We start from the raw sequence: 19,174 nt of genomic DNA on the forward strand, positions 1-19,174 counted from the left end.
CGGTGCTAGCAAGGTTATGGCAACTTCCTCCATCGATGATGACCTTGATCGACTTTCCACCAATACCGGCACGGGTTTGGAAGATGTTGCACCGTTGGTCTTCCATAGCTTGAGGTTGAGTTGTTAGCACCCTTGTGACCACAAGTGAGGGGCTTGGGTCATGCTCACATAAGAGAGGGTCTTCTCCACTTTTTTCCTCATAAGCTTCTTCACTTTCAACGACGGCTTGCACAAGGTCCTCATATTCATCCTCACTTAGCGTCTCAATGTCACCGTTCTCCATAGTTATCATGACCTTGGTATTCTCGATTTGTGGCCTTGGGTGCCACACTTGAAACAAGTGACATTAGAGGGTCCCGTAGATGCCTTAGAGGAGGCGGTGGAGGACACCGTTTGCTTCATGCGACTTTGGGTAGTCGTTTGCTTGGAGGGTGTAGAGGACACGGCGGGCTTGACACTTGGTGGAGGAGTTGATGTCGCGAGCTTGGAGGCGAAATATGACTTGGACTTGGAGTACTTGATGTCCTCGATCACTTGGCGCTCGGCCTTCGATGCTTGGTGGACCAACTCAACCATGTTGGAGTATGGTTGGAACTCCACAATCCTCTTGATGGGGTAGTTGAGGCCATTGAAGAAACGAGCAATGGTTTGGCTCTCGGATTCTTGGATGTTGGCTCGCATCATAGTTAGCTCCATCTCCTTGAAGAACTCCTCAACGGTCTTGGTGCCTTCCTTCAACGTTTGGAGCTTGTTGAAGAGGTCGGTCATGTAGTGTGTTGGGACAAAGCGAGCGTGCATCTCTTCCTTCATCTCTTCCCAAGTGTCAATTGGAGGTTCACCCTTTTCTTCCCTTAGAGTGAGGACTTGCTCCCACCAAGTGTTGGCATAATCCTCAAATTCAAGAGACGCCATAGGCACTTTCTTGGCACCGGAGTAGTTGTGGATGCGGAATATCTTGTCAACCTTGAGTGCCCATGAGAGGTAGGCCTCGGCATCCTCTTCACCCTTGAACTTCGGCATGGTAAACTTGAGCCTTCCAAACATGTTCTCTTCATCCTCCAAGTTTCTTCGGCGAGGACGGATGCCTTCATCTCTTGCGGCTTGAGGTGGAATAGGAGGTCTTCCACGGCCAACCATAGCATTGGGTTGGCGTTGAAGGTGGACACTAGCTTCACTTGGTTCACGGTGAGGATGTTGTTGAAGATCTTGTCGAGGTTGTTGACGATGCTCATTCTTGGCCCTTTCATCTTGATCAAGTGGTGGATCTCCTCTTCCACGTTGGTCATGGTGAGGGTGACGTCGGAGATCTCGCCGAGGTTGATCTTGAGGACCTTGGTCTTGGGGTTGGTCGTCACGCCCATGGTGGGCATGGCGATCCGCTTGGTGACGATCTTGTTGTAGGACTTGGTCTTGTGGAGGACGTTCATGTGGACGAGCATGGCGATGGAATTCTCCTCGCCTAGAGCTGGAGCGAGAGTCTTCATGACGAACATGTGGGCAATGAGGTCGAGGATGGTCTTCATGCCTTGAGGTGGAGCTTGAGGACGAATGGCCGCCATGAGAGTAGTAATCTTGTGACGAGCTTGATGATGATGAAGTAGAGCGGTGTCGACGATGACGACCCAAGTTGGTGATGGCGCGCTCGAGGCTATCCATGCGCCGCTCCATGTTCGCATCATTGGCCGCCATTTGACCATTCAAGTTGTCCGTAGCTTCACGAAGGAGAGCCAAGTCTTGGTTCACGACAGAGAAGTTGTGAGCCACCTCGTCGTATTGTTCATCGATGCGAGTCTCGAAGAGTGTGAGTTGCTCCTTGAACTCTTGGCGTTGCGTCCATAGGTTGTGTTGAGTAGCCAACCTCTCGGTGCTGCGGAGGACTTCTCCCTCCCTTGGGTCATCTCCGTTCCTATCCATGATGGAAAGACAAGAACTATGTTTTGTATGTTAGTGGAAGGAGACTACCTCGCACTCTTACCAAGGTAAGATAGTATTGAGCAATCAACCAAGCCAAAAGCAAGATCAAGTGTATCGGGGACACACGCAAAACCACACGCAAAAGCTAGCAAATATGGTGTTAGGTGAGTATGGTGGAAAGCTAAAAGACAAAATCCGAGATCAAGTATGTTGTTAAAAGTGGGTGAGGTCCAAAAATCCAAATGTCAATGTGAAGATCACTATGAACACGAAAAAGTTGTGGAACGCACACACGGGATAAGCGGGGTTAGTGCAACCAAAAGTGAGCGGAAAAGTGTATGTAAAGGTGCTCGGTGTCACACTAACACAAGGAGGGGCAAAGCTTTGGTTGCAAATGAAGAGACAACAAGATTCACACGCAACCTCTCTTCTCTTCTCTCTTTTGCTTAAAAGCTTATGACTCTTTTGTATACGGTGGCACTTGCACTCTTTTGTATCTATGGTGGCACTTGCACACTTCTGTATGTATGGATGTATGGTGCTATTTGCACTCTTTTTATGTTTTTGGGGCTTTTTTCACGCACTATGTTAGCGTTAGCCTCGCTTTTGCTATCTTGCCACACGAGTGTTTGCTTGGAAGCTTTACTCCACCCTACACACACACCTCACAATCGGGGCCACGTGCAATGTCTCGCAACACTAAGCAAGCAATGCTCGATAGGATAGATCGCAAAAGGAAGAGGGTTACAAGGGAAAACTGCAAGTTATACCTGCGATGATGGTGGTGGTGGTAGCCGAAAATGAGCTCGGAGGAGGGCGCGGAGCTGCGCCCGGTCTGGGGCCGGTTGGACCGGACTCTGGACCGGCCGGTCCGGTTGGCGCCCGGTCGGCCGGGTGCTGGGCCGGCTGGTCCGATCTGGGGGCCGGTCAACCGGGTTTCTCAATCGGGTTTCGCGGTTTCTCTCTCCTGTTCTTCCCCAAACCAAAACCAAAAGAGCAAATCGACGGGAAACGATGGAATTGGAGGCTAAAAGTTGGGGAAATAGTAGATCAAGCACAACAACACCGAATCCACGGACTAAAATCACTCAAAACGCAACCAAATCACAGATCGGTCCAAAGGCAATTTGGGGATTTTGTGGAAAATTTTCTTGGAACGAAATCGGGTAGGTGGAGGGTCAAAATCGCGGTAACCAAGAGCTGCTGATACCATATGATGAGATCTGAGATCTAGGGATTGGCCTGATCTCGCGATTTGACCCAAAAATCCAAGGGGAAAAGGTGGGAGAACGCGAGGAACATGAAGAACACGAAGAACGCTGGTACTCACGCACGCACACAAACCCGATACACCCGATACTTACCCCTGTGGCTCGATGGACCACGCCAATAGAATCACCCGGAAGAGGCACGCGACAGAATTCCCGGTGAGAGATTGGTGTTGGAGAAGAAGAGATTGGTGAGGGAGAGAGAGTAGCTTGTACTAGAATCTCACTCAACAATATCCAAATCAACAACAAGGATGCCTTGATTACAAAGGGATGCTAACCCTAGGGAGACAAAGCTCAAAGTACGGTTTAAGCTCAATTCAAGTCTAAGGGGTAAAGGAGGGGTCCAGGTTGCTTATATAGGCCTACATGGCCAGCAAGGCGAAAAGGTACACAAGTGGATAACTTAGGCAGTTTGGTGAGTCATTCCCGTCGGATCTGGTTTGGGGCCGGTCAGACCGGGCCTGTGACCGGGTGGTCCGGTCATGGGGCCGGTCGACCGGGCGCCAACCGGAAACCTCGCAAGTTTCCGTCCGGTTGCTTCCCGGTACGAGGCTGGTCAGGACCGAGGGAAATCCGGTCGGGTGCCCGGTTGACCGGGCCTGGGACCGGATGGTCTGGTCGTGGGGCTTGTCCGACCGGGTCCTGGGCCGGCCATCTTCCTCTTCTTCCTTTGTGCGTTTCGAGTGTCGTCGGGTCCAGCTTCATGCTCATCTCCAAGTCCCGCTGCTCCTCTCCTTCCCTTGACCATGGTGTATCTTCCTCTCCGGGGTCTTGATGCGCCTTGTACCTAATGACACAAAGCACATCGGCATGAGGTAGCATTCCATCCAAATGGGTACCGAGATCAAGGGTTGTGAGGAGCGAGTTCACCTCATCGTGTAGCGCTTTAACTCGAGCTCGCGTCATTGGTCCACTTGGGGGACTTGTTGGTCTTGGTGTAGCGTCGTCGGTGAGCGGGGCTACATCAGCTTTTGCCATCGTAACTTCTATTTTTGGTTTACATTCCCTGCTCTGTAGATGTAGCCATCATAACTTCATCTTGCTCAGTCGTTGTTACAAAATTTATAGCCTGCTACTATGTTGTTCATGCCAATTTTGTACTCCCTGAACATGTTGGTTTGCATGGGACTCGACAGTAGTAAGTCTGCTTTTTCATTTTAACGTGCTCTGTTATATTGGATGTTGGTATGCGGCATGCACTCTTTGTTTGCTTATTGTGCGCATTACAATGATCTTCTTATAACGACGAAATGATGAGTTCCAAATTCTTTGGCAAACAATATTGTAGTGTCTTTTCGTTTCCATTGTTGCTGTCTTAACTTGTAATGTCTTTGTTTCAGATATAGGTGGTGCATGGACAACTTAAAAGATTGCCGAATGGCTTCATTGTATTGCTAGGTTTAATTACCATTCAATTTCTCTGGGTTCTGTAATATTTTTTCAAAGCCTTGCAGCTGATGTAATATTTAGTTAGTTTTTATAGTTCTTTCGCGCATTTTTTCTATGGTGCTTGTGGTAAGTGAGGCTATCCGACATAAATCATGAGCTGCGTAAATATTCTCAGTATCTTAATCACAAATTCCCATCCCTTAGACGGCCCAATTAATCGTAATCACATATGTGTCGGCCCACAAAATCCTAAAGCGCCTATTATGCCGGCATATAAGCAGCAACTAAATGGGCTAGCCCACTTACTTATTGGGTCGGCCCACTTGCTTTAAGGTGAACCCCACCCACTACTGGGCCAGCCCTATAAAAGAAAAGTGGGCCCCGCAAGCTTATTGGGCCGGCCCGCTAGCTCGTCGGGCCAGCCCACCTGATTTACCGTGGACCCCACATGCTAATTGGGCCGACCCACTAACTTGTTTGGCCAGCCCAGTTGTTTTTGTGGTGGACCCCACATACTAAATGGGCCGGCCCTTTAATAGGAAAGTGGGACCCACCTGTGTTTTTGGCCCGGCCCACTATCTTGTTGGGCCGGCCCACTTGCTATATGGTGGACCCCACATACTAAATGGGCCGACCCTTTAACAGGAAAGTGGGACCCACCTATGTTTTTTGGCCCGACCCACTATCTTGTTGGACCGGCCCACTTGCTATATGGTGGACCCCACATACTAAATGGGCCGGCCCTTTAACAGGAATGTAGGACCCACCTGTGTTTTTGGCTCGGCCCACTTACTTGTTGGGCCAGCCCACTTGCTATATGGTAGACCCCACATACTAAATGGGCCAGCCCTATAACAGGAAAGTGGGACCCACCTGTGTTTTTGGCCCGGCCCACTATCTTGTTGGGCCGGCCCACTTGCTATATGGTGGACCCCATATACTAAATGGGCCGGCCCTTTAAAGTAAAGTGGGGCCCACCTGTGTTTTTGGCCCGGTCCACTGGCTTGTTGGGCCAGCCCATTTGATCTATTGTGGACCCCACGTACTGAATGGGCCGGCCCGATAGCAGGATAGTGGGACCCACATGCTAATTGGGCCAGCCCAATAACTTCTTGGGCCGGCCCACTTGCTTTAAGGTGGACCCCACTTGGTAAATGGGCCGGCCCGATAACAGGAAAGTGGGTCCCGCATGTCTTGTGGGCCGGCCCTTTTGCCTGTTGACCGATCAAACGAGTGCATTCGGCTCGACCCACATGCTTAGTGGGCCGACCCATTAAAGTTTTGACCAGTCAACCTTAGAGGTTAGGCCCGGCCACGTAACTAATGGACCAGCCCAGCTATATAGTTGACCAGTCAAACTAAGGCAGCTGGCCCAGCCCGCAAACTTAATGGGCCGGCCCGCTTAAGATGTGGCAGGCCTCATGTGGGCCTACCATCTACCACGGGGTTTCAGCCGGTTATCGCCGTTAACTGCCAGTTAACGGCGTCTACCACGTGTCAGTTTGCATGACGCCGGCAGTCAACGGGCTCCCGGAAACACTTCTGCAACGGTCCGATTTTCTGTGGCGGAAGGGCGCCCAAGCGCGACGGACCAAAAAAAACGTCGTAGGACTTTGCCTGACGCAGTTTCGACAACAGAACCCATATCGTCGGGTTAGGCCCATAGACGAAAAAAATGGCCCTTAGCGGACGATTTTGGGACGTTGTCTATCAGAAGTTTTCTTGTAGTGATTGTCTTTTCAGTTTTGCATAGTTGAATTTGTGTCTGCATCTTCGTGTCAAGTTGCTGGTCTTAGCGTCTAGTTCCTTTTATAGTTTCGAGTTCTGGTCATATTAGTCACGCCACCGCCGCCACTCGCACCATACGCAGATCACCGCCATCACCGCCATATACACCTGCCACATACTTCCGCCATCGTCATATACACCTGCCATATACACATGTCATATACACCTGCCAGATACATCTACCATATACCCCGGTTCCTACCACGACACGGATTTGTGTTGTTTCTCTGCCGCGACAGAGTCCGTGTAGACTAAGGTTTTCCTGTTTTCCTTAATAGCTGTTGCCTTCTAATTTCAACCTGTGCTGTAGAAAAATTTCCGTGAGATAAGTTTCGGCCGACGGTAAAAAAATTGTGAAGGAGAGCAAAAAAAAAGTCTGGAAACGCCTCTGAAAAAATTTCTAGCTTCATTGGTTTTTCACCTTGGCGATCACTTTTCGCCACTGGCCGTTATAGCGACATTTTTTCATCGCCTGCGCGCTTTCCGGAGCACCTCCGAATTTCGACAATTTTTTTTCTTAGTCTATACTGTTTTTAGACCTCGGGGATCAGTTTGAGACACTTGCCATCATAGTGATTTTTCGCACCTCGGGTCGCCACATCATCGCCACCTCATCGCTACTAGTTGCTTGTGTGCTGCGCCGTGACCTCGTTAGTGTTCTAGGCTCGCGTCTCTAGTACGGTCTAGCCTAGGACCAGCACAGTACCGTCATTGAGCATACTTTCAATATTGCATTACTGTTTTGACAATTGTTGTTTTGCTACCATATTAGCCTTCCTACAGCTCTACATATTGTCTCCATGTGCACTGTGTCCACACCTGGTAATCACTTTGGCAATCTTTGGAGACGCTGATCCTTGTTGGTTGCTGTATCACCTTCCCCCTGTTTGGTAAGAATTTGTAAGAGCTTTGTATTTTGCTTGACGAATTGCGCGTGAACCACCATATTCCGTAGTTTGTAGGCATATACATTTGTGCTTTTTTCTGTACTAACCATGTCAGGACCTACACCGGGAGCTGTTGACCCGGGAAAGATGACGACAGAGGAGTTGCATCCTCACTTCACCCACCTTTTGGGTGGGCATGCCCGCGATGTCGATGCGCGCATTGGTGATGTTGACGCCAAACTCACCGACACGCTGGACAAGCTGGATGGCCTCGAGCACTACAAGAAAAGTTGCCATGGCCGACGAAGTTGAAGTCGCACCGTGGTTGCTGGTGCACCATGGCCGACGATTTTGGGTCTCTCCATGGTGCATGTCAAAACTTTTTTTTCTCGTTTTGAGGCCACCTAGCCCGACAAAAGCGGCCAAAACGTCTCCTTTGGTGGCCCAGGACGTGGTGCATCGCGAATTCTCGGGTTCGCCGGCCGAGTCAACGCAAATCCGCACCGCCTAGGGATGTAGGGCCCAGATGGCAACCTCTCTAGCATTTTTTTTCTCGATCGCGCCATCTCGTTCAACGCTCTCCGATCGAGCCATTTACGATGCAGGATCATGGGTCCCGCATGTCATCCTCTATGAACCAAAATTCTTTCTATTCTTGGATTTTTTTTGACCCCCTGATTTCTGGCTACTTCCTTTTTCGTTTGATCCCGTGCCGCCTTGGAAACGTTGAGACCGCTGATGCTAAATGTGAGCCGCATGTCATCCTCTATGTACTATATAACTTTCTTTTCTTGCATTCTTTTTGACACCTCATAATTGGTCACTTGCCTTTTTCTTTCGATCCCGTGCCGCCTCTCAAACGGTGAGACCGCTGCTGCTAAACGGGACCCGCATGTCATCCTCTATGTACTATAAAACTTTCTTTTCTTGCATTCTTTTTGGCACCTCATATTTGGTCACTTGCCTTTTTCTTTCGATCCCGTGCCGCCTCTCAAACGGTGAGACCGCTGCTGCTAAATGGGACCCGCATGTCATCCTCTATGTACTATAAAACTTTCTTTTCTTGCATTCTTTTTGGCACCTCATATTTGGTCACTTGCCTTTTTCTTTCGATCTCATGCCACGTTTGAAACGGTGATACCGCTGCTGCTAAATGGGACCCGCATGTCATCCTCTATGTACAATCAAGTTTCTTTTCTTGAATTATTTTTGGCTCCTGATATTTGGTCACTTGCCTTTTTTCTTTCGATCTCATTCCACGTTTGAAACGTTGAGGAACCTGCTGGCTCATGGGACCCGCATGTCATCCTCTATGTACAATCAAGTTTCATTTCTTGAATTATTTTTGGCTCCTCATATTTGGTCACTTGCCTTTTTCTTTCGATCTCATGCCACGTTTAAAACATTGAGGAACCTGCTGGCTCATGGGACCCGCATGTCATCCTCTATGTGCTATAAAAGTTTATTTTTGTGGATATTCTTTTCACCCTCTGATTTTTGGCTATTTCCTTTTTCTTTTTATCCCCTGCCGCCTTGGAATCATTGAGTAAGCTGCTAACTCATGGGACCCGCATGTCATCCTCTATGTACAATCAACTTTTTTTTCTTGAATTATTTTTAGCTCCTGATATTTGGTCACTTGCCTTTTTCTTTCGATCTCATGCCACGTTTGAAACGTTGAGGAACCTGCTGGCTCATGGGACCAGCATGTCATCCTCTATGTACAATAAAAGTTTCTTTTCTTGGATTTTTTTTTCACCCTCAGATTTTTGGCTATTTCCTTTTTATTTTGATCCCCTGTCGCCTTGGAAACATTGAGTAAGCTGATAACTCATGGGACCCCCATGTCATCCTCTTTGTACAATCAACTTTCTTTTCTTGAATTATTTTTGGCTCCTGATATTTGGTCACTTGCCTTTTTTCTTTCAATCTCATGCCACGTTTGAAACGTTGAGGAACCTGCTGGCTCATGGGACCCGTATGTCATCCTCTATGTGATATAAAAGTTTATTTTCTTGGATTTTTTTCACCCTCTGATTTTTGGTTGTTTCCTTTTTCTTTTGATCCCCTGCCGCCTTGGAAACATTGAGTAAGCTGCTGACTCATGGTACCCGCATGTCATCCTCTATGTACAATCAACTTTCTTTTTCTTTTGATCTTAAGCCGCATTTGAAACATTGAGACCGCTGCTGCTAAATGGGACCCGCATGTCATCCTCTATGTAAAAATAAAGTTTCTTTTCTTGGATTATCTTTGGCTCCTGATATTTTGTCACTTGCCTTTTTCTTTCGATCTCATGCCGCCTTTGAAACGTTGAGTAAGCTGCTGGCTCATGGGCCCCGCATGTCATCCTCTACGAACAATAAAAGTTTCATTTCTTGTAGTTATTTTTGACCCCTAATTTCTGGCTATTTGCCTTTTTCTTTTGATCTCCTGCCCCCTTTGAAACGATGAGGACGCTATTGGTAGCTCGGTACCACATGTCATCCTCTATGAACAATAAAAGTTTCCTTTGATGGATTTATTTTGAATCCCTAATTAATTTCTGGATATTTCCGTTTTTCTTTTGATCCCCTGCCGCATTGGAATCGTTGAGGATGCTGCTGCCTCATGGGTCCCGCATGTCATCCTCTCAGAACGGTAAATGTTTCTTTTCTTGGATTTTGTTTACCAAATTATTTTTGGCTTATTTTTTCTTTTGATCTCCTGCCGCCTTTAAAATGTTGAGGACGTTGCTGGCTCACGGGTCCCACATGTCAGCCTCTATGAACAATAAACGATGAGGATGCTGTTGCCTCATGGGTCCTGCATGTCATCCTCTCAGAATGGTAATTGTTTTATTTTCTTGGATTTTGTTTACCAAATGATTTTTGGCTTATTTTTTCTTTCGAGCTCCTGCCGCCTTTAAAAACGTTGACGACGCTGCTTTCTCACGGGTCCCCGATGTCAGCCTCCCTGTACAAGAAACATGTGATGTCTTGATTATTTTACAGACAATAAACAGTGTACTTCGCTCTGAGCTATTGCAAATGGATAAATTAAATCTTTATTTTTCATAAATAAACTTATATGTTGAATCTCCTTGTTTTTTGTTTTTGCGAAGCATATGACTTTCCTGTTTTTTTTTTGAGAAAAATCCGAACTTTCCTGTTTTGGAGTGGGCTGAAATTGGATGAGTCAAAAGGCCCAGCAGGATAGTTCGAGGGCCCAGATGTCCAGATGCAGCCCAATTGAAATCTTTCTTTTCTTGGATTTTTTCACCCCCTGATTTCTGGCTACTTCATTTTTCTTTTGTCCTGTGCCGCCTTGGAAACGTTGAGACCGCTGCTGCAAAATAGGACCCGCATGTCATCCTCTATGTACAATAAAGTTTCTTTTCTTGGATTATTTTTGGCTCCTGATATTTGGTCACTTGCCTTTTTCTTTCGATCACATGCCGACTTTGAAACGTTGAGGAAGCTGCTGGCTCATGGGTCCCGCATGTCATCCTCTATGAACAATAAAAAATTTCCTTTGTTGGATTTATTTTTTGCCCCTAATTTCTGGCTATTTGCCTTTTTTTTTTATCCCGTGCCCTCTTTGAAACGATGATGACGCAGCTGGCAGGTCAGTCCCACATGTCATCCTCTATGTTCAATATAGTTTCTTTTCTTGGATTATCTTTTGCTCCTGATATTTTGTCACTTGCATTTTTCTTTCGATCTCATGCCGCCCTTGAAATGTTGATTAAGCTGCTGGCACATGGGTCCCGCATGTCATCCTGTACGAACAATAAAAGTTTCCTTTCTTGGAGTTATTTTTACCCCTAATTTTTGGATATATCCTTTTTCTTTTGATCCCCTGCCGCCTTTGAAACGTTGAGGATTCTGCTGGCTCATGGGTCCCACATGTCAGCCTCTTTGTACGATAAAAGTTTCCTTTGCTGGATTTATTTTTGACCCCTAATTTCTGGCTATTTTTTCATTTTTTAATCCTGTGCCGCCTTGGAAACATTGAGGATGATGCTGCCCCATGGGTCCCACATGTCATCCTCTCAGAACCACAAATGTTTATTTTCTTGGATTTTTTCCAACTGATTGTTGGCTTATTTTTTCTTTCTATCTCATGCCGCCTTTAAAACTTGACGACGCTGCTGGCTCATGGGTCCCCGATGTCAGCCTCCCTGTACAAGAAACATGTGATATCTTGATTATTTTGCAGACAATAAACAGTGTATTTCGCTCTGAGCTTTACAAACGGATAAATTAAATCTTTATTTTTACATAACAAACTTATATGTTGAATCTCCTTGTTTTTTGTTTTTGCGAAAGATAGGACTTTCATGTTTTTTATCGAAAAAAAGGACTTTCATGTTTTGGAGTGGGCTGAAATTGTACAAGTCAAAAGGCGCCAGCGCAATAGTTCGAAAGCCCAGATGGCCAGATGCAGCCCAATTGAAATCTTTCTTTTATTGGATTTTTTTGACCCCCTGATTTCTGGCTACTTCCTTTTTCTTTTGATCCCGTGCCGCCTTGGAAACATTGAGACCGCTGCTGCAAAATGGGTCCCACATGTCATCCTCTATGTACAATAAAAGTTTCCTTTCTTTCGCAAAAAAATAAAAGTTTCCTTTCTTGGATTATTTTCGGGTCCTGATATTTGGTCACTTGCCTTTTTCTTTCGATCTCATGCCGCCTTTGAAACGTTGAGGAAGCTGCTGGCGCATGGGTCCCGCATGTCATCCTCTATGAACAATAAAAGTTTCCTTTCTTGGAGTTATTTTTTACCCCTAATTTCTGGCTACTTTCTTTTTCTTTTGATCCCCTGCCGCCTTTGAAACTTTGAAGACTTTGCTGGCTCATGGGTCCCACATGTCAGCCTCTATGAACAATAAACATTTCCTTTCCTGGAGTTATTTTTTACCTCTAATTTTTTGCTATTTGCCTTTTTTCTTTGGATCCCCAGTCGCCTTCGAAGCGTAGAGGACGCTGCTGGCTCCTGGGTCCCATATGTCAGCCTCTATGAACAATAAACCTTTCCTTTGTTGGATTTATTTTTCACCCTCTGATTTTTGGCTATTTCCTTTTTCTTTTGATCCACTACCGCCTAGGAAACGTTGAGTAAGCTGCTGACACATGGGGCCCGCATGTCATCCTCTATGTACAATCAACTTGCAAGATCTTGGAGCGAAAGAGCTTGTATTAGTGGGACCCATATGCCATCCTCTATGTACAATAAAAGTTTATTTTCTTGGATTATTTTTTGCTCCTGATATTTGGTCACTTTCCTTTTTCTTTCGATCTCATGCCGCCTCTGAATTGTTGAGTAAGGTGCTGGCTCATGTGACCCGCATGTCATCCTCTATGTACAATAAAGTTTATTTTCTTGGAATTTTTTTTACCCCCTGATTTTTGGTCACTTGCCTTTTTCTTTCGATCATGTCCCACATGTCAGCCTCTATGAACAATAAACCTTTGGTATGTTGGATTTATTTTTTCCCCTAATTTCTGGCTATTTTCCTTTTTCTTTTGATCCCCATCGGCCTTTGAAAACGTTGAGGAACCTGCTGGCTCATGGGACCCGCATGTCATCCTGTATGTACTATAAAAGTTTATTTTCTTGGATTTTTTCACCCTCTGATTTTTGGCTATTTCCTTTTTCTTTTGATCCCCTACCGCCTTGGAAACGTTGAGTAAGCTGCTGACTCATGGGACTCGCATGTCATCCTCTATGTACAATCAACTTTCTTTTTTGCAGTTTTTTACCCCCTAATTTCTGGCTACTTTCTTTTTTCTTTTGATCTCAAACCGCATTTGAAACGTTGAGACCGCTGCTGCAAAATGGGACCCGCATGTCATCCTCTATGTACAATAAAGTTTCATTTCTTGAATTATTTTTGGCTCCTGATATTTGGTCACTTGCCTTTTTTCGATCTCATGCTGCCTTTGAAACTTTGAGTAAGCTGCTAGCTCATGGGTCCCGCATGTCATCCTCTACGAACAATAAAAGTTTCCTTTCTTGAAGTTATTTTTTACCCCTAATTTCTGGCTACTTCCTTTTTCTTTTGATCCCCTGTCGCCTTTGAAACATTGAGGATTCTGCACACTAATACAAGCTCTTTCTCTCCAAGATCTTGCAAGTTGATAGATTAAATCATGGAATTATTATGATATGTTTTAAATTTCAAATCCACTTTATGAATTTTTAAAAATACCGTTATCCATGTGGGTATGGAGTGATGAAGGATTTTCATATTGGGCATGAGCAGTTTCAAAAATTGGAACCCACTTATTCAAAATAAATAAAAACAACTTTTATGTAGAATCTCCGTGTTTTCTTGCCAATCATAGGATCTGTGTTTCATTAGAAAAGGGCCGAAATTGCATGAGCAGAAAGGCCCATTTGTTGTTATTGGGCTTCGACAGCCGGAGCAAGTAGGCCGATAGCAATTACCATGTAGATGGCTGTTGGCAACCCAAAGTGAAATATTGGGCCCAACAGGGGAAGGCTGAACAATACTATTTTCTAATTGGAAGGTGGTAAATGGCGTTATCCTGCCCAAAAAAAGATGGAACACGGGTTGCTGAAATTTGCCCATCTGCGCCTAATATCGCCGCCGCGGCTCCGCTTCAGCCGCCGCCATGCCTCGTATCGCATCGAGCTCGCGGTACTGCCTCGTCTCGAGCACGGGGTACCGCGGCGTCCGGGCGCGCGCCAAAGGTACGTTTTACGCGGAGATTCGTCACGGCGGCGAGCACATCGGCCTCGGCACCTACGACACCGCGCACGAGGCCGCGCGCGCGTACGACGCCGTGGCGTGGCGGCTCGGGCACCCGCGATTGTTGATGAATTTCCATGACGTGTGGACGCGCTAGCAGGCCGAGGATCTCGCGCCGCCGCCGTACATCGTTAGACAGGAGGAACAGCGCCGCCGCCGCGAGACGGAGCGCCGTTTGCGCATCGCCGAGCGGGACGAGCGCGCGGCGCGCAAGTGGGCGGCCCGCTTCCCCGAGGACGTCGCCGCCGAGAACAGCACGTGATGTAGCCCCGGTCACCGACGTCGCTACACCAAGACCAACAAGTCCCCCAAGTGGACCGATGACACGAGCCCGAGTCAAAGCGCTACATGATAAGGTGAACTCACTCCTCACTACCCTTGATCTTGATACCCCATTGGACGGACTGCTACCTCGGGCCGAGTATGCTTTGTGTTATCGGATATAAACCTCGAGAGAAGGACGTCGCAGCGGACCCGAAGATGGACAAGGAAGGAGGAGGAGAAGAGTGGCCGCCGAAGGACTCCTCGGGCCGGCAGCTGCCGGCCTCCAGTGCACCGGCACCGGCCGGCCTGCTCACCACGGCATTGCCGGCCTCAAGCCACCGGCAGCTTGCTGGCCTGCTCGCACCGACCTTTGCCGGGCCTCGGGTTCTCACCAGCAGCTGCCGGCCCCTCCGAGCGAGACGCGACCGGCGGCACTGCCGGCCTCGGACCAGCGGCTGCACTGCCCCACCGGCACCGCCGGCCAACCATCACCGCAACTGCCGGCCAAGCCCTGTTGACTTCATCTCGGTAGTTGATTTCGCATCTATGGACCAGGATAATTTATGTAGTGCCGATTTTACCCCCGTACGAATCTGGACCTATAAGTACCTCACCCCTTCCTCCAGTTAGGGTTAGACTTGTTTTGAACTCAAACCTAAATTTGAGCTTAGTCTCCCTTGGGTATCATCCCTCTGTAATCAAGGCACCTTGGTTGTTGATTTGGAACTTGTTGAGTGAGATTCTAGTACAAGATACTCTCTCTCCCTCACCAAGCTCTTCTTCTCCAATCCCAATCTCTCCCCGGGGAATTCTACCGCGTGTCTCTTCCTCGGAGATTCTATTGGCGTGGTCCATCGAGCCACGGAGGTAAGCATCGGGTGTATCGGGGTGTGTGTGTGCGTGAGTCTCGGAGTTCCTCGTGTTCATCGCCGTGTTCTTCGTGTTCCTCGCGTTTTCCCATCTTCCCCCTTGGTTACGAAGTCAATCCGCGAGATCGGGCCACACACGGGGTCTTAGACCTCATCATATGGTATAAGCAGCTCTTGGTTACCGCGGATTTGACCTCCCACCCACCCGATTTCGTCCCTAGAAAATTTTCCAAAAAAATCCCCAAAAATAGCCCCAAATTGCCTTTTGACCGATCTGTGATTTGGTTGCGTTTTGAGTGGTTTTGATCCATGGATTTCGTGCCCCTCTGGTTGATCTACGTTTTCCCCACTTTCTAGACCTCAATTCCATCGATTTCTGACGTTTTGGTCGAATTTGGGCCGTTTTCGCGAAGAACAGCTCGAAATTTGTTCGTCGGGGACCGGCACTGCCGCCCCATCAGGCCGGCACTGCCGTCCGGGGCCGGCTGCTGCCGCCGCATCCAGGCCGGCACTGCCGCCCAGGCCGGCACCGCCGATTCGGTCAGCCGGCACTTGCCGCCAGAACCAGCCAAGCTCACCGGCCACATTTCGACCACGTTTTCACCTTTGGGTTTGCTTGTTACGGTTTGAGTGCCTTGTGTGTAAATCTAACCCGCAGCTACGACGCAAGCGACGACACTCTCGGCACCCCGACTTGCAAACGTACTCTTGATCCTTCCACCATATTGCAAGTCGCGTGATCATCACCGCCTACGACACATCTAGGTATAACTTGCAACTCCTCGTTCCTTTTGCGATCCAACCTTCCCGAGCATTGCTTGTTTAGTGTTGCGAGACATTGCACGTGGCCCCGCATTGTGAGGTGTGTGTGTCGTGTTGAGTAAAGCATCCAAGCAAACACTCGTGTGGCAAGATAGCAAAAGCGAGGCTAACGCTAACATAGTGTGTGAAAAAGCCCCAAAAACACAAAAAGAGTGCGAGTAGCACCATACATCCATACATCCATACATCCATACGCCCATACATACAAAGTGTCCACGTGCCACCAAAGATACAAACGAGTGCAAGTGCCAACATATACAAGAGAGAACAAGCTTTTAAGCAAAGAGAGATACGAGAAGAGAGGCCGCGTGTGAATCTTGTTGTCTCTTCCTTTGCAACCAAAGCTTTGACTCTCCTTGTGTTAGTGTGACACCGAGCACTTATACATACACTTTTCCGCTCACTTTTGGTTGCACTAACCCCGCTTATCTCGTGTGTGTGTTCCACAACTTTTCCGTGTTTCGTGATCACCATTTGGACACTTAATTTTTTGGAACTCACCCACTTTTAACAACATACTCGATCTTGGATTTGTCTTTTGGCTTTCCACAACACTCGCCTAACACCATATTTGCTAGCTTTTGCGTGTGGTTTTGCGTGTGTTCCCGATACACTTGATCTTGCTTTCGGTTTGGTGGATTGCCTCAATACTATCTTACCTTGGTAAGGGTACGAGGTAGTCTCCTTCCACTAACATACACGACATAGTTCTTGTCTTTGCATCATGGATAGGAACGGAGATACCAATAGGGATGAAGAGATCCTTCACAACACCGAGAGGTTGGCTACTCAACACAACCTATGGACACAACGACAAGAGTTCAAGGAGCAACTCTCCCTCTTCGAGACGCGCATCGATGAGCAATACGATGAAGTGGCTCACAACTTCTCCACCGTGAACCACGACTTGGCCCTTCTTCGTGAAGCTACGGACAACTTGAATGGCCAAATGGCGGCCAATGATGCCAACATGGAGCGGCGCATGGATAGCCTCGAGCGCGCCATCACCAACTTGGGTCGTCATCGTCGACACCGCTCTACTTCCTCTTCATCAAGCTCTTCCTCAAGGCATGAAGACCATTACTCTCATGGTGGCCTTTCATCCCCAAGCTCTTCTTCAAGGCGTGAAGACCATCATCGACCTCATCGCTCACATGCTCGTCATGAAGACTCCCGCTCCAACTCTAGGCGTGGAGAAATACATCGCCATGCTCGTCCACATGAGCATCCTCCACAAGCTCAAGACCTTCCACAAGATCGTCACCAAGCGGATCGCCATGCCCACCATGGGCGTGATGGCCATCCCCAAGACCAAGATCCTCAAGATCCACCTCGGCGAGATCTTCGTCGCCACCCTCGCCATGACCAACGTGGACGAGGAGAGCCTCACCATGATCAAGATGAGAGACCCAACATTGAGCATCGTCCTCAACCGCGACAAGATCTTCAACCACATCCTCACCGTGAACCAAGTGAAGCAAGTGTTCAACTCCACCACCAACCCAATGCTATGGTTGGCCGTAGAAGACCTCCTATTCCACCTCTAGCCGCAAGAGTTGAAGGCGCCCCTCCTCGTAGAAGAAACTTGGAGGATGAAGAGAACATGTATGGCAAGCTCAAGTTCAACATGCCCAAGTTCAAAGGGGAAGACGACGCCGAAGCTTACCTCTCATGGGCACTCAAGGTGGACAAGATCTTCCGCATCCACAACTACTCCGGTGCCAAGAAAGTGGCTATGGCATCACTCGAGTTTGAAGACTACGCCAACACTTGGTGGGAGCAAGTCCTCACTCTCCGAGAAGAGAAGGGTGAACCTCCAATTGACACTTGGGAAGATATGAAGAAGGAGATGCATGCTCGCTTTGTCCCAAAGCACTACATGAAAGACCTCTTCAACAAGCTCCAAAAGTTGAAGCAAGGCACCAAAACCGTTGAGGAGTTCTACAAGGAGATGGAGCTCACTATGATGCGAGCCAACATCCAAGAATCCGAGGAGCAAACCATTGCTCGCTTCTTCAATGGCCTTACTTATCCCATCAAGAGGATTGTAGAGTTCCAACCTTACTCCAACATGGTTGAGCTAGTCCACCAAGCATCGAAGGCCGAGCGCCAAGTGATTGAGGACATCAAGTACTCCAAGGCCAAGTCCTATTTCTCCTCCAAGCTCGCTACATCGACCCCTCCCACTTCATCAACTCCTTATGCTACAAGTGCCAAGGCCGAAGCCTCCTCTACACCTTCCAAGAAACCGACTATCCAAAGTCGCATGAAGCAAACGGTCTCCTCCACCGCCTCCTCTAAGGCATCCACGGGACCCTCTAGTGTCACTTGCTTCAAGTGTGGCACCCAAGGTCACAAATCGTTTGAGTGCAAGAACACCAAGGTCATGATCACTATGGAGAATGGTGACATCGAGACTCTTGATGAGGATGAATATGAAGCCCTTGTGCAAGCCGCCGTGGCAAGTGAAGAAGCTTATGAGCAAGAAAGTGGAGAAGATCCTCTCTTATGTGAACATGACCCAAGTCCCTCACTTGTGGTCACAAGGGTGGTAACCACACAACCTCATGATATGGAAGAACAACGGTGCAACATCTTCCAAACCCGTGCCGGAATTGGTGGCAAGTCTATCAAGGTCATCATCGATGGTGGAAGTTGCCATAACCTTGCGAGCACCGAGTTGTGTGAGAAGCTCCACCTCACTCTCCGCAAGCATCCTCACCCCTACCATATCCAATGGTTGAGTGACAAGGGCAACGTCAAGATACAACATACCGTCACCGTCAACTTCAAGATCGGCCCTTATGAGGACACTATCGAGTGTGACGTGGTACCCATGACGGTGTGCCACATGTTGCTTGGCCGCCCTTGGCAATATGACAAGAAGGCTATACATGATGGACTCTCCAACACATACACCTTCAAGGTCAACGACAAGAAGTTCGAGTTGCGCCCGATGACTCCTAGCCAAATCATCGCGGATAATGCGAAGGCTTTAGCGAGGGCACAACTCCGCACCCATAGTGAGATGAGAGGAGAGGGAGCGACCCACCACAAAGAGAGTGAGCGCCACAAGCCATATATGAGTGAGCCCAAGAGTGTCCTTCTAGCCACCAAGAGTGAGTGGAGAGAGCTCCAAGAGAACCCATCCACCATATTGCACTATGTGCTCATATGCAAGGGACCCGCGTCGGAGACTAACGACTTAACCAA

Source organism: Lolium perenne, chromosome 3, assembly GCF_019359855.2.
Source record: "Lolium perenne isolate Kyuss_39 chromosome 3, Kyuss_2.0, whole genome shotgun sequence".
In the NCBI taxonomy this organism is placed as follows: Eukaryota; Viridiplantae; Streptophyta; class Magnoliopsida; order Poales; family Poaceae; genus Lolium; species Lolium perenne.